The 16,647-nt window shown below is 37.4% G+C and overlaps 1 protein-coding gene across 7 annotated transcripts in view; it reads right to left on the reverse strand.

Moving 5' to 3' along the window:
- nAChRalpha4 (nicotinic acetylcholine receptor alpha4) overlaps window positions 1-16,647 on the reverse strand; it is a 946,244-nt gene that overhangs the window by 903,035 nt on the left and 26,562 nt on the right. The gene's annotated exons all lie outside the window — the stretch shown is intronic.

Raw genomic sequence — 16,647 nt, forward strand, 5'->3', positions numbered from 1 at the left:
TTTCAGTAATTTGTGATAGCTCACTAACTATACAGAGTTTAAGACATAAGTTTACCCGAAGAATTGCATACGTCTTTGATTTTTAAGACGACTTACTGCAATAGATCTTTTACTTACCTAGGTATTATTTATTATTAACAAATGGCTTACCAAAATATTTAAAATAATTATTTTCCGATTTACGGTTATGGTGTCAGGGTTATTAAATCGTTTTTATTGTTCTGAAGCTGTCCAGTTACAAGCCTTTCTAGCCGTAAATCTTATGACAAAAACACAATATATATGTATATATAATAGTATATAGTAAAACTGTTTAAATAAAGTCACATCTTCTCTGCTTAAGATATCTAGCGTAACTAAAAATTTTAAAACAGTGTACTCATAGTTATGGTATACTTTTCTATATATACAAGTATTATATATACGAGTATATATGTATAACATAGATATTCCTTACCATAATACAATATAGAATATTTAGTTACATACTTTTCTTAGAATTGTGTAATTTGTTTCATTGTATTGAAACTCGGAAATTATTAGCTCAGAAAACCCTTCCGTAAATCGCTTTCTAAAATACTCACAAATTGCCCGATATTTTCGGTATAAAGCCAGCTTTGGATACTGTGATCCATATATTGGATATCTGTGGGCGTGGAAAACTTTCTCATTTTACGAGATATCTTCACAAAATTTGGAACGGATCATTATCTAAGGCAATAAAGGAATCTTCGAAGAAATTGTTCAGATCGGATCACTATAGCATATAGCGGCCATACAGAGTGAACGATAACTTTAGCATATTGCCTTTTGTATTTGTAGAGGGTATTATAGCTTCGGTGCAACCGAAGTTAACGTGTTTTCTTGTTATATTATGTATATGGGAGCTAGTATTGACCCGATTTTATCAATTTATGACATCACGACATACTATTACCAGAAAAAGATGCTCGAAAACTTTCAATTAGAGAGCACGCATTTTCACCATTATATATAATATAATAAGACATTTTTCATCACTAGACGTTTGAAAATCCTTATATTAAGTATATGGTGGCTAAGGGAAGCATTTACCCGACTTGATCCATTTCAGTCACAAGGATACCCCGTTATTAGAAAAAAGGGCTCTCTGAGGTTTATTAAGACAACTCACCTATTGACCGATATCTAAGGTATAATTTCAACCTGAAGTTCGATAATCTTTATATGCGGTATATCGGGGATATGGGAAGTTTTGACCCGATTTCACTCCTTTTTGGCACAACAATTCACTCGTATCTGGAAAAGATTTTCACTGAAATTCAACAATATATCTCAGCAAATTACCAATAATATAACTAAACAAGTAAGGAAGTGCTAAGTTCGGATGTAACCGAACATTTTATACTCTTGCAAAGTCAAATGGTATACTCGTCTTAGAATTCTTTCTGGATCTAGCCGCCTTGTTTTTGTTGACCGATATTTTCGGTAAAAAGTCAACTATAGGCACTGGGGTCCACAAATTCAGTACCTATTGGCTTGAACAGTTTTGGTTCCACTAAGACAATTTTTAGTCACAAGGTTGAATACTTTAAACGTATAATTCACGGAAAGTTTTACGCCGATATAATCATTGTTGCTCCGATTTCCGATTTCGCCCATTTTCGTACTATAACATAGAAATATGAAAAGAATATTATGTACCCAATTTGGTTGAAATCGGTTAAGCAGATTAAGAAGATATGGGATTTCACCTAAAAGTGCGCGGTGCCACGCCACGTTTGAACGTGGTTCCTATAAAATCATCTTATACCATCCCAGAGATAAAATTCAATACCTCTGGCTTGTTTAGTGCTTGATTTATCGCGCTTTTAGTAGTTTTTAACAGTACCGTTATATGGGGAGTGGGCGGGGTTGTCACCCATTTTCACACCGTCGATAGAGATGCTAAAAGCATTTGTTCCCAGTGAATTTTGTTATTATAGCTTCAGTGATATAGGAGATATGCACATTAAACTTATTAGGAGGCGGGACCACGACACTTAAAAAAAAATTAAACTGAAGATACCCCTTCCTAATGTGATGCTGTATACCAAATAAAAGTCTTGTATCTTGTTGTGGAGCTTAGTTATGGCAATTTATTTGTTTTTGATTAATGGCGTTTTGTGGGCGTGACAGTGGTCCGATTACGCCCATATGCAATACCAACCGTCTCACGGTACCAAGAAACATGTCTACCAAGTTTCATAAAGATATCTCAACTTTTACTCAAGTTACAGCTTGTACAGACGGACAGACAGACAAACACCCGGATTTCAACTCGTCTGACGGCTTAGATTACCGGAAAGTTTATAATCCTAGGATTTTGCCAAATATGAAAATTCTTTAGACCAGTTTGAGGAAACAAAAGCAATGATTTAAAAATTAATTAAAGCAATTGCACCTACTCCACAAATTCAAAGTCAACAGGCATCCACCTCAAGGTGCCCGCATGTGACGCAGGAATTTTTCATGGTGCATATGAACCAGAGAACTTCGGAACATGTTCACAGCGGTTTACATAAACCATCCCCAATTATCAAGCGCGCAGAAATTGTATCACCTCCGATACAAAACTAAAAGTCAAGCAAGCGTAATAGTAAAACATTTTGCACTAAATGACCATAATTTCAATTTGGCTTGGAAAGCTCTTAAATCAAGATACGAAAACGAAAGAATATTAGTCGATAAGCAAATAACGAAATTAAAGAACTTACCAAAAATTCATAAGGAAACATGTGCAGAATTTACTAAGCTTCAATCCATTGTTTCAACACAGAATATTCTCACAAACAACTGAGACCCTATACTGGTAAACATATGCACCACCGCATTACCAGAAAAAGTATTACTTCTTTGGGAGCAATCGCTCTCATTACGAAAGAAGTGCCCAGCGTGGCAACAAATGAAAGACTTTCTAACTACCCAATACGAAATTGCAGAAAGGGTAGACAAAAAACAAGTCAGAAAAACGACCTCAATAAATGCTTTAATAGACCCCAAACCAGTAGCAACAACAATTTTAATAGAAGCTGTTTAAAAATCAATCGTCCACATCCTAACAGTATAAACAAATGTCTTGCGAACTGTGTAACTCAAGTCTTGAGAGAAATTGGAAAAACTTAATAAATGCGTTCGAAAAAATTTTGCAAAAACAAAAATACTTTGTATAAACTGCTTGTCACATGCGCATACGCTGAATGATTGCGAAAGGAAATTATTATCATAAACGACATATTTGAATGCTTCGTAATAATTTGTTCAGCTCACCTCGAATTAATGTTAAAAGGGCTACGGGCCTAATAGCAACAGCCAATCCCGAAATGCACAATTCCAAAAATTTCCAAGAAGCACCATGCTACTCAAAGGCATTAAAAACGCTTGCGCTACACAGCGAAAATCAAAGTAGGGCAACGATCATTCATAGCGTCTAAAGCACAACATAGGCTAAAACTGCCAACAAAACAAGCCAGTTTTGAAATTATGGGAATGCGCGGAAAAGTAGTTCAAAACTCTAATCAAATCTGCCGCATCACCCTAATTTCCCCCCAAGAGGCTATAAGAATCAACGCACAAGTTTTAGTCTTACTGTAACTTACAAACATGCTTCCAAGCTATCACATAGATAGCAAACATTGAAAAAAAGTTTCACACGTAAAAGTAGCAGATCTCAACTGCAACACCACCGCTAAAATAAATATACTAATAGGCAGCGACCTTATATCGAAAATAATACTTCAAGGTGTTGAAAAAATTTCAAACACGCTTAAAGCACAAAATACAATTTTCGGTTGGATAGTACGTCGACGAGATTCTGAAACAGTTACGTTGAGGAAATCCGTAACGAATACCTCAATTCAAAATTAAGAAAATTTGGGAGTTAGAAGAACTCGCCTCATATCAATCACAACACCTGAAGATCAGTATTGGGAAGACCTTTACAAAGCCACAACTACTAGATCAGATAATGATCGGTACGTAGGACGACTATCACTAAAGCCAGAATTTCCCCACACACTCGCCTTAGGTAATTCCCGCCCCACTGCAATACAACAGTTTTTAAGTATGGAAAAAATTACTAAAAACAAGTAAGCTAAAATCAGAATATGAGAGGGTCTTAGAAAAATATCTCCATTTAGACCACATTGACGAAGTCAGCCCTGGCGAAAAAATTATGCGAAGCAAATATTATACATATACTTGTATGAACGCAAATGCTGTCTATACAATAAAATGAATATTTAGATTAATTGATATGTAGGTATATGTAATAAAAACAAACAAAAACCCACACAAACTGGCGCGGAACACAAAACAAAACCTAAACAAAACAAGTAAGGAAGGGCTAAGTTCGGATGTAACCGAACATTTTATACTCTCGCAAAGTCAAATGGTATACTCGTTTGAGATTTCTTTGTGGATTGGCTGATATTTTCGGTAGAAGGTCAACTATATGCACTGGGGTCCACATATTTAGTACTTAGGGGCTTAAACAGTTTTGGTTCGATTTAGACAATTTTTGGTCACAAGGTGGCATACTTTAAAAGTATTATTCACGCAAAGTTTTACCCCGATATAATCATTGTTGCTTGATATGCATAGTGGAAAGTGAAAGAATCAGATGGAGTTGAAAATGGTGTTATATGGAAAATAGGCATGGTTGTAGTCCGATTTCGCCCATTTTCGCGCTATAACATAGAAATATGAAAATAACGTTATGTACCGAATTTTGTTGAAATTGGTTAAGCAGATTCCAAGATATGGGTTTTCACCTAAAAGTGGGCTGTGCCACGCCCACTGTATAATTTTGAACGCGGTTCCTATAAAGTCTTCTCATACCATCCCAGAGATAAAATTTAATGTCTCTGGCGTGTTTAGTGCTTGATTTATCGCGCTTTCAGTAGTTTTTAACAGTACCGTTATATGGGTCGTACCCCGATTTCACCCATTTTCAAACCGTCGATAGAGATGCTAAAAACATTGGTTCCCAGTGAATTTCCTTTTATTATTGCTTCAGTGGTATAGGAGATATGCACATTAATCCTATTAGGTCCTTTTTAAAAAAAATTTAAACTGCAGATGTCCCTTCCTAATGTGATCCTGTATACCAAATAAGAGTCTTGTTTCTTGTTGTGGAGCTTAGTTATGGCAATTTATTTGTTTTTGGTTATTGGCGTTTTGTGGGCGTGGAGTTGGTCCGATTACGCCCATATGCAACACCAACCATCGGTATCAAGAAACATGTGTACCAAGTTTCATGAAGATCAATTTTTACTCAGGTTACAGCTTGCACAGATGGACAGACGGACGTACGGACAGACAGTCACCCGGATTTCAACTCGTCTCTTCACTCTGATCATTTATATATACCTATAACCCTATATCTAACTCGATTAGTTTTAGGTGACACAAACAACCGTTAGGTGAACAAAACTATTATACTCTGTAGCAACAGGTTGCGAGAGTACAAAAACATATATGCAGGCGCGAACATATTTTGCCAGAAAAATACAAACAACAAATACTACAGGCATAATCAGCTGGAAGGAGAGAAGACATACATACATACATCCTCCAAAAACTAGCCTAGCCATTTATTTCTTAATTTATTAAAATACATGCACATATGTATGTATAAAATAAATTTTAATATACAATACGTAATTCAAAATCTGTCCAAATTCAAACACACGAATTTAACAAACATAAGAAACAAAAATTTCAAGAATTTACTTAACTACATTTTCTGGTAATACGCCTTATGTTTAAAAAACAATAAACAGGATTGCATAAAATACGTAAGCAAAAGGCCAAATCAAAATTATAAAACTTAAAACAAAAAACAAAGACAGAAAAAACAAAATAAACATACTTAAATGCATACATATTACATTAATACGTACTTTAATATTCATATAAACATATTTGCATAGGTACCTGCTAATTTCGTTTCGCGCTCTTTTCGTATTGCGAACATCTATACGCACATTATGGTATATGGTATAACTATAATCATACGGCATAGAATCTGCCTGTCTCTTATCTTACAAAAATTTAATTAAATTAAAAACAAATAAATGAAAATTTTGCTAACAAAAACATAAGTAGATACATACATATGTATGTACGTATATGTACATCTATTCAAAGTCCACATAGGCAAATATTCAGCAACACCCCTTGTTCTTTGGCAAACAAAAACAATCAGGATTGGGTAGAAATTATATTTTTTAAAAAACTACAACACACTCTTTTAAAGCACTTTAGACCAAAAAGTGATAAATAATTTCTTGCATAAACTGACATAAATATTGACCAAAAAATACTTGTATTATTGTGAGAAAAGTGTGGTATGAGAAATATATGCCACAAACTATCATGCTTTTAGCTGCATAGTTTTATAGCCGTTCTACGATTTCGCTTATTTTCATTCGTGTGATAGGAATGGCTGGGTGACCTCGCATACCAAATTTGATTGAAATTAGTTTGATAGTTCCTGAGGTATAGTGTATTTATTCCAACCCTTTGGAAGTATTACACTCACCACTCACTCTTCAATATCGTTTCGCATTAATTGAATAAACTTGAATATTTTTCGCAATAATTGAATAAACTGAATTCTGAAATATTTAACACCCACTTAATACAACGTCACTTGCGACGCAGCGCAAAAAATGTAAAGAAAATAGAAAAAAAGGATTGATTGTCCGGCTCAGGCCCGATACTTCAACGGGAATCAGAACGATGACGAGATGTCCGCTTCGAGTTTTGATACGCAAAAGAGGCCAGCCGCTACCCGTGTTTTGGTTTTGTTGATGGTTGGTGGTGTGATCGCCGGTGTGTTGGATATCCTGGGTGGTAGTGTCGTTGTGTGAGGTGTATGTTGCGTGAGGTGAGGTGGTGAATGTTGCGAGAGGTGATGTGGTGAATGTTGCTGATGTGTGATGTAGATTGTGTTAGTTGATGTGTAGATTGTGTTAGGTGTGTTGGCGTGTATGTTTTCAGTACGACGTAGGCTCATTTAGCCATCCCGGCCCCCCTAGGCGAATATTAGCCTAGTAGACGCTGAAGTTGTTGCAGCGTGTATACGACGCTGCTCAGCCCAGTGGCACGGCGGGGTGGTGGCCGAAGGTGGCTAAGGCGCGTAATTGCTTCGTTGCGTGGGCGCCAGGAACGCGGCTCCGGAGGGGGGGCCAATCGGCGAGGTCGTGCTGATGCGTGTCTGGGGAGTCGCCTGACTACGCCGCGGCGGTGGGATTCAGTTAGTCGACCACTGTCGCGCCTCGCGGTGCGGTGAAGGAGTGTGTGATGTTGCTCACCGCACATCTGACAATGGCCTCTTGACTCACATTCGGTTGTTGCATGGGTGTGCGCCAGACAATTCAGGCAGTGGCCATGTGCCTGGGCAATTTGCTGTCGTTGGACTGGTGGCATACCTTTAAATATGCCGCAATGTTGCAAGCGGTGTGGGCGACGACATAGCGAGCATCGGAGGCGATGCTGCTCCGCAGACAGCGAGGATGACGGCATTAGTGGCCGCGTGCCACTACGAAGAGCGATTGGAGGGGCTGTAGTAGCCGTAGTTCGGGGTGCAAAATTTGCCCCAAGGCGTGGCACATTAACGGCCGAACGTATTGCTGGCGTTGGTGTTGGTGCATTTCCGTCCATAATGATCTATATGGGAAAAAGTTATTTAGATTATAAGTTTGTCGCATGATTGAGTTGGAAATTTGGGCCACGTTAAGTGGCATAAATGGGTCGGTTGGTCGATCGACCTTTTACCGGACTTAGCTTTTTTTTTTATTTATTAATTTTAGCGATTTTTGGTTCTTATCGGGTTATTATTTACGTTTGTTCGGTATTATCGGCTGTGGGTAAAAAGTATAGCTTTACGAGCGGTCTAGTTAGTGTTCCGGTTTGCGTACGGAGATCGACTACTCGGATGTGACCGTCGGAACCATGGTGAAGGTTTTCTATGCGGCCAAGCCGCCATTCAGTAGGGGGGAGACAATCATCGTGTACTAGCACGCAATCTCCAAGCTTCGGCGCCTTTTCTGGAGCTTTCCAGCGGTACCTCTTGTGGAGCGAGAAAAGCCTCTGTTGTCAGATTTGTACATAGCTCAAGGTGAATAGCTTTTGTCGTAAAACAAACAAAAACTGCCACATAGCCTTTCATTAAAGTGGGAGATCTTAACATTGAAGCCTTTATCTGGAAAGGCCCAGCAAAATCGACACCTGTTGTTGTGAAGGGCAGAGCAAAGTTGCAGCGTTCAGGTGGAAGTGCTGCCATTATCTGCGTTCGCATTTTTTGCCTGTACGTTGTGCAAACTTTATACATGTAAATGCACTTCTTTATTTGAGGCTTAAGACGGGGAATATAAAACTCTTGGCGGACTATTTGTTGCATGAGGCGGTGCTCGGCGTGTAGCATCAGTATGTGGACATAATGCAGATATAATGTGGCAAGCCGTGATTTTTCTGGTATGATTATGGGATGTCGTTCGTTGTATGTCTAGTCCAGTCATTTAAGCTTAAATTAGGTAAGAATCTCGGAATTCAGATACCCATCTGTAAGTCTGAAAATACTTGTATATTGACACCCTAAAAGTTGTCTCAAAACCTACATATGGTAGGGTGTACGCAACTATTAAATTTCAAGGTCAAAGGTCACAAAAATCGGTTGTTTGCGCTTTTTTTTGTAAATATCTCATTTCCTATGGGTTTTTTGCTATTGGTATTTATTATCAATATTGTAGAATACAAAATTCTCTACAAATTTTATTTAAAAATTTTTTTCATACGGTGAACCGTTTTCGAGATAGAGGGCTTAGAGCGCGCGGTCACAGCATCACTTCAGGTCAACCGGTGCCTCCGATCAAAAACGCGCCATATATAGTTGATGAACTATCGATAAATCAATGATTATAAATATTTGTCAATTTTTATTAACTATTATGTTATATTTTATCATTTTCTTCATGCCTTAAATCTTTATCTATTCAATAATACTGATCACCGTTTCCTAGAATTAAAAAATAATGAAGGGAAAAACTTAAATTTTACTATAATTATATTCCCATTAACACTAATGACATTTTAATTAGAAAATAATTAAGTGCATTTTCTTTAAAATCTGTAAATTTGTAAATAATAGGACAAGATATTGATTTACTCATCATTTTAATTGGGCGTACACTGTCTTACGAACAAGAAATTTGCTTTAAAAAAGTTGGGAAAGGCAATGTAAAAACGGAGATATACTCGACTAAAAGTTTTGATAATTATCCTCATTCCAAAACACATATTTTATTTCTGCACGCATTCAGTGAATGTGACACAACTTCTGCGCTTTTTAAAAAGGGGAAAAAAAAAACATTTTTAAAAGTTTTTGAGAAACTGACCAATTTGGATGAACTAGCTGCAGCATTTGAGGAAGAAAATTGTTCGGCCCAGAGATTATTAGAGAGTGGAGCTCAAACCTCATTGGCAGTCTATAATGCTCCGAAATCTGTGAAAAGTCTCGATCATCTTCGTTATATGCATTACGTCAAGTCTACAAAACTTAATAAACCTGTGCAGCTTTCAAATATTCCACCAACAAGTGCAGCTGCTCATCAACATATCGAACGTGTATATTATCAAGTTCAAACTTGGTTAGGGCATGATTTGGAACCCCAGGTATGGGGTTGGGCAATGCGAAACGATTTTCTGGAGCCTATCATGACAATTTTACCACCTGCTCCAGAACATTTGCTAAATATAATACAATTTTCTGCAACTGCAAGAGTGGTTGTGGTTCGCGATGCGGATGCAGGAATGCGGGCTTGCAATGCTCTTTAGCTTGTGGCCAATGTAATGGGCAAGCTTGTCTCAATGCTCTACCATATCAGAGCGACATTAACGAAGATGGAACTTTTGACCCCGAAATCATGGAAGAACTTGAAACAAAAGACGATAATGAAGACCAGTTTGAAATTTACCAGCAGCCGGAAGACGACGATGAAGAGGAAGAAGATGATTAAAATTATAAATTGTAGTTTTTGTACCCTTTATTCCATTTTTTTACTTTTAATAAAAATAAATGTATTGAATGATATTTTTTAATATATTTTTTACATTTTTTTTTTATCATGTAAGAAGTTATAATTATTAATAAGGTTTAAATTCAAATATAATTCCTATATTTTCATTAACAATTCTGCAATTTCATGGGCAGGTAAGTGTTGTTAAATAAATTAATTCTGAATAAAAAGTGGATAGGTTAGGAAAAAATGATAAAATATAATATAATAGTTAATAAAAATTGACAAATATTTATAATCATTGATTTATCGATAGTTCATCAACTATATATGGCGCGTTTTTGATCGGAGGCACCGGTTGACCTGAAGTGATGCTGTGACCGCGCGCTCTAAGCCCTCTATCTCAAAAACGGTTCACCGTATGAAAAACATTTTTAAACAAAATTTGTAGAGAATTTTGTATTCTACAATAGCAAAAAACCCATAGGAAATGAGATATTGACAAAAAAAGCGCAAAAAACCGATTTTTGTGACCTTTGACCTTGAAATTTAATAGTTGCGTACACCCTACCATATGTAGATTTTGAGACAACTTTTAGGGTGTCAATATACAAGTATTTACAGACTTACAGCTGGGTATCTGAGTTCCGAGGTGATCTTACTATAATGACTGGACTATAACCGCGATCTGCGAAGAAATTGTTCAGATCGGATAACTAAAGCATATAGCTGCCATATAAGCTGAACGATCAGAATTAGGTGCTTGTATGGAAAACTTTTTCATTTGACGAGATATTTTCACGCATGGATTATTATGTGAGGTAATAATGCAATCTCCGAAGAAATTGTTCAGATCGAGTCAATATAGTATAATATATAGCTGCCTTACAAGCTAACCGATCAAAGTTCTTGTGAGGAATTGTTTGTATTTGTTATAGTTTCGGTGCAACCGAAGTTAAAGACTTTGCTTTATTTATACTCTCTCAACTTGTTGCACAGTGTATAATAATTGTGTTCACCTTATGAATGTTTGTTTGTTCACCCAAACCTAATCGAGATAGATTTGGTGTAATATACGTATATATTAATGAACAGGGTGACGAGACGACTTGAAATCAATATGTTAGTAATCTTAATGAAATTCCGAAAAAATCTCTTTCTAATAATAGTGTTTATTCTTGCCTATGATTACGCATAGCGTGCATCGCTGTCGCTGCACTTACTGTTCTTTCATTGATGTGTGCTCGCTCTTTGTTTGCGCAAACCTTCCCAATCGCTTACTCGCAGTTCGCTGCATCTCCCAACGTATTCGTGTATACCCAACGAAACATTGGAACTGGGATTCTGTCATTATACTCTCGCAACCTGTTGCTACAGAGTATAATAGTTTTGTTCACCTAACGGTTGTTTGTATCACCTAAAACTAATCGAGTTAGATATAGGGTTATATATATATAAATGATCACGATGAAGAGACGAGTTGAAATCCGGGTGACTGTCTGTCCGTCCGTCCGTCCATCCGTCCGTCCGTCCGTCTGTCCGTGCAAGCTCTAACTTGATTAAAAATTGAGATATCTTTATGAAACGTGAGACGGTTGGTATTGCAGATGCGCCTAATCGGACCACTGCCACGCCCACAAAACGCCATTATTCAAAAACAAATAATTTGCTATAACTAACCTCCACAACAAGATACAAGACTCTTATTTGGTATACAGGATCACAATAGGGAGGGGCATCTGCAGTTAAAATTTTTTTTTTAAAGTGGGCGTGGTCCCGCCTTTGATAGGTTTAATGTGCATATCTCCTAAACCGCTAATGCTATAATAACAAAATTCACTGGAAGCAAATGTTTTTAGAACTTCTACCTACAGTGTGAAAATAGTTAAAACCGGGTGGCAACTCCGCCCACTCCGGTACTGTTAAAGACTACTAAAAGCGCGACAAATCAAGCACCAAACACGCCAGAGACATTAAATTTTATCTCTGGGATGGTATGAGATGAGTTTATAGGAACCGCGTCCAAATTAGACTGTGGGCGTGGCACCGCCAACTTTTAGGTGAACACCCATATCTTGAGATCTGCTTAACCGATTTCAACCAAATTCGGTGCATAACGTTATTTTCATAATTCTATGTCATAGTGACAATGGGCGAAATCGGACTACAACCACGCCTATTTTCTATATAACACCATTTTTAATTCCATCTGTTCTTTCACTTTCCACTATGCATATCAAGCAAAAATGATTGTATCGGGGTAAAACTTTGCTTGAATAATGCGTTTGAAGTATGCCACCTTGTGACCAAAAATTGTCTAAATCGAGTCAAAAATGTTCAAGCCCCTAGGTAATGAATATGTGGACCCCACTGCCTATAGCTCACTTTTTACCGAAAATATCGGTCAACATAGAACAAGGCGGCAAGATCCACAAAGAAATCTAAAACGTCAAATGGTATAGACTTTGCGAGAGTATAAAATGTTCGGTTACATCCGAACTTAGCCCTTCCTTACTTGTTTTGTCATATCTTTGTTGTATCATATGAAATCTAATCGCAAATATTTAACTATTATATTTACATATTTTTATTACTAGTCCTTCTATCGCCAATCTGATATCGTCATCTAACAAACATTCAATTTATAGGTTGAAATTTTTCGTTATTTGGAGAACATTTTTAACGTGTCTTTGGGGCATAACTTAAACAACAACGAGCTACTATTAAAAAAATATTTCACGTATAAAAAATATTGTGGAGGCCAGTCTATGGCTAGCCCCTTTCAGCAGCCGAGTACTAATACCGACTTGGCATTCTTGAATCATACTTAAAACAGACGGAAATTAAAAGTATACATTCTGAGGACTGCAGCCGTGTGGATCTTGAGGAGCAGTCACAGGTTATCAAGGATTACAACACCACACTGTCAGACACCCCTCGTGTAATGCAAGCAGAATGGAAATTCTCTCATTCAACGGCAAGTACTCTGAATAACTAAATTTTATAACTGGCTTTCAGCAAATTATTCATGATAAATATAGCTTGTTCAACGTAGAGAAATTTAACCATTTACGCAACTGTCACAATGGTCCGAGATTTGAAACCATTGACGCTTTTCAAGTTGGCAATAAAAATTATATGAAGGCATTGGAGTGACTTAAAGCTCGGTATGATAACCCAGCTCTCATAGCTTTTGAAAATATTTCTTTGTTATTTGAAGTTTCGTCCATTTCTAAGCCTAATGGTGGTCAGTTGAGAAGTTCGATGGAGAAGGCATCAGCAATTTACGGCTCGTTGTTTTCATTTTGAAATGAAAGCCGAAATTCACATTTCACACCACATTACAAGGTAGATGAACAACCCAATCGCAAATGAAAGGAGTCTCTGGACTTCAAAACTTTGCCGAGCTGAAAGATTGCACGTTTTGGAGAGACATTGCCTGTACCTCGACTCAATTCATAAAGCTCATACCGTTGGATACGTACACCAAAGCACTACCAACGCGCATAAAGCAAAATGTTCACGTAAGGGTTATTCATTTTCTTGTTCTAACTCTTCTTGTTCGGTGTGTTCCAGCAACAATCATAAAATACACAAGACTGCCAATGAGGTTTGAGCTCCACTCTCTAATAATCTCTGGGCCGAACAATTTTCTTCCTCAAATGCTGCAGCTAGTTCATCCAAATTGGTCAGTTTCTCAAAAACTTTTAAAAATGTTTTTTTTTCCCCTTTTTAAAAAGCGCAGAAGTGGTGTCACATTCACTTAATGCGTGCAGAAATAAAATATGTGTTTTGGAATGAGGATAATTATCAAAACTTTTAGTCGAGTATATCTCCGTTTTTACATTGCCTTTCCCAACTTTTTTAAAGCAAATTTCTTGTTCGTAAGACAGTGTACGCCCAATTAAAATGATGAGTAAATCAATATCTTGTCCTATTATTTACAAATTTACAGATTTTAAAGAAGATGCACCTAATTATTTTCTAATTAAAATGTCATTAGTGTTAATGGGAATATAATTATAGTAAAATTTAAGTTTTTCCCTTCATTATTTTTCAATTTTAGGAAACGTTGATCAGTATTATTGAATAGATAAAGATTTAAGGCATGAAGAAAATGATAAAATATAACATAATAGTTAATAAAAATTGACAAATATTTATAATCATTGATTTATCGATAGTTCATCAACTATATATGGCGCGTTTTTGATCGGAGGCACCGGTTGACCTGAAGTGATGCTGTGACCGCGCGCTCTAAGCCCTCTATCTCGAAAACGGTTCACCGTATGAAAAAAAATTTTAAACAAAATTTGTAGAGAATTTTGTATTCTACAATATTGTTAATAAATACCAATAGCAAAAAACCCATAGGAAATGAGATATTTAAAAAAAAAGGGCAAAAAACCGATTTTTGTGACCTTTGACCTTGAAATTTAATAGTTGAGTACACTCTACCATATGTAGGTTTTGAGACAACTTTTAGGGTGTCAATATACAAGTATTTTCAGACTTACAGCTGGGTATCTGAATTCCGAGGTGAACTTACTATAATGACTGGACTATGTCAGGCTGGAGTTGACAAGCCGACCATTCGCACGAAGCAAACCCTTTGTGTCCAGAAATGGATTTAGTACTAAAAGTGAGCTCTTTTTTCGATTGGCTTCGAATCTTTTAGCAATGATATTTCTCGGCTGAAGTAGCGCGTTTGAGTAGACGCGGTAAGAGCGCCTTTTGCTTTTTGTAAGTGTAGGTGCGTTAATGTATCGCATTGGGGGTATATTGGAGGTGTTCCGTTAACTTTAGTTTTGAGCTGCTCTATAAATTTGATCATGTAGGCAACTACTCTGACGGCTCGGGGGAACGATGAGAATCGCTCAAGGATGTCAGTATCATCCGATGTTGCATGAAAGGAGTCGATTTTTCGACATTCTGGGGCAATTATATTGCGCATGGGCGCTTGTGGGCAAGAATCGGGAGATTCTGTTAACCCGCGGGGGCCACTCCACCAGAGAGTGGTGGTGGCAAGATGCAGGAGTTTGCACCCTCTTGTACCTAGCTCAGCAGGATTATCAGCACTGGCCACATGTCGCCAAGTGGCTAATCCTACTAGGTCAAGGATTTGAGACGTTCAATTGGAAATATACGTCTTCCATGCATGTGGTGGTTTTTCTAACCAAGCTAGTACAATTTCGGAATCGGACCATAGATATAATTTATATTGTGCCATGTACGATGGAGACGAGTTTGGCTAGTAGTAGCGCTCCATATAGTTCAAGTCGTGGTAGACTTATTGTTTTTAAATGAGCCACTTTTGCTTTTGCTACTAATAAGTGGCTTGTGGTCGCAGTGTCGCTTTGTGTGCGAACATATATAGTTCGCAATATGCCTTTTCAGAAGCGTCACAGAATCTGTGTGGTTCGACTTTGTGCTCTGGGGCATAATTTACCCATCGTGGGATTTGTATCTGTGAGATATCATGTAGATTGCTCGCAAACTGGGACCACTTTTCTAAACGCAGTGGTTTTACTGGTTCGTCCCAGTCGGTTCATCTAACCATAATTCTTGTATTAGAATTTTGGCTTGTATCATAATTGGCGAAAGCCCCCCATCCTGCAGAGTCGGAAAGTTTTGCCCCAGAGGATAAAATTTGGCGTTTTGTTATGGCGGATAATGCAGATATTGACTCTGTAGTGTATGAAAACTGGTCAGATATCGCACTCCATTGGATCCCCAGAGTTTTTTTTGTACTTTCCTTTTCGAATTTAAGGAAATTAGTATCTAACAAATTTTCATGTGGTATATTTTTTAGAATATTAGGGTGGTTCGCCGTTATCTTTTTCAACGGAAACCCTGCGGTATTTAGGGCTTGTATCACTTGTGTTAGTGACTCGTATGCTCGTGGAAGACTGTGACTTCCAGACAAGATAGGTCAAGACAAGATAGGGTTGCCAGAGGAAATTCTGACTTGGTGTTTTCTGCCAATTCGTGCAGTGTTCGAATGGCTAGATATGGAGCACCGTTGACGCCAAAGGTAACTGTTTTTAATTTATAGTCGCAGAGTGGACTATTGGGAGTTTTTCGGAAAATAATTCGCTGAAAATCTTGATCGTCGTTATGTACGGCTATTTTTCTATACATTTTTTTGACGTCTCCGTTAAATACGTGTTTGAATATACGCCAATTTAAAATGAGTAGCATTAAGTCTGGTTGGAGCGTGGGTCCCGTAAATAGGATATCATTTAGGGAATTCCCCGAGCTGGTGGATCTTGATGCATTAAAGACAACTCTTACTTTAGTTGTTTTTTTGTCTGGCTTTACTACTGCGTGATGAGGCAAGTAAAATGAGTAATATTTGCCACTTATGATTTTTTCGCATGGGCTTACTTCCTCCATGTGGTCTAAATGGAGGTATTATTCTAACACGCCATCGTATTCTGGCTTAAGCTCACCTTTTTTAAGTAAGTTTTTTTCCATACTTAAAAACTGCTGTATAGAAGAGGTGCGAGAGTGACCTAAGGCGAGTGTGTTAGGAAATTGTTGTTTTAGTGGTAGTCGTACGACGTACCGACCATTATCTGATCTAGTAGTTGTGGCTTTGTAAAAG

Source organism: Bactrocera oleae, chromosome 2 (genome assembly GCF_042242935.1).
Source record: "Bactrocera oleae isolate idBacOlea1 chromosome 2, idBacOlea1, whole genome shotgun sequence".
Lineage (NCBI taxonomy): Eukaryota > Metazoa > Arthropoda > Insecta > Diptera > Tephritidae > Bactrocera > Bactrocera oleae.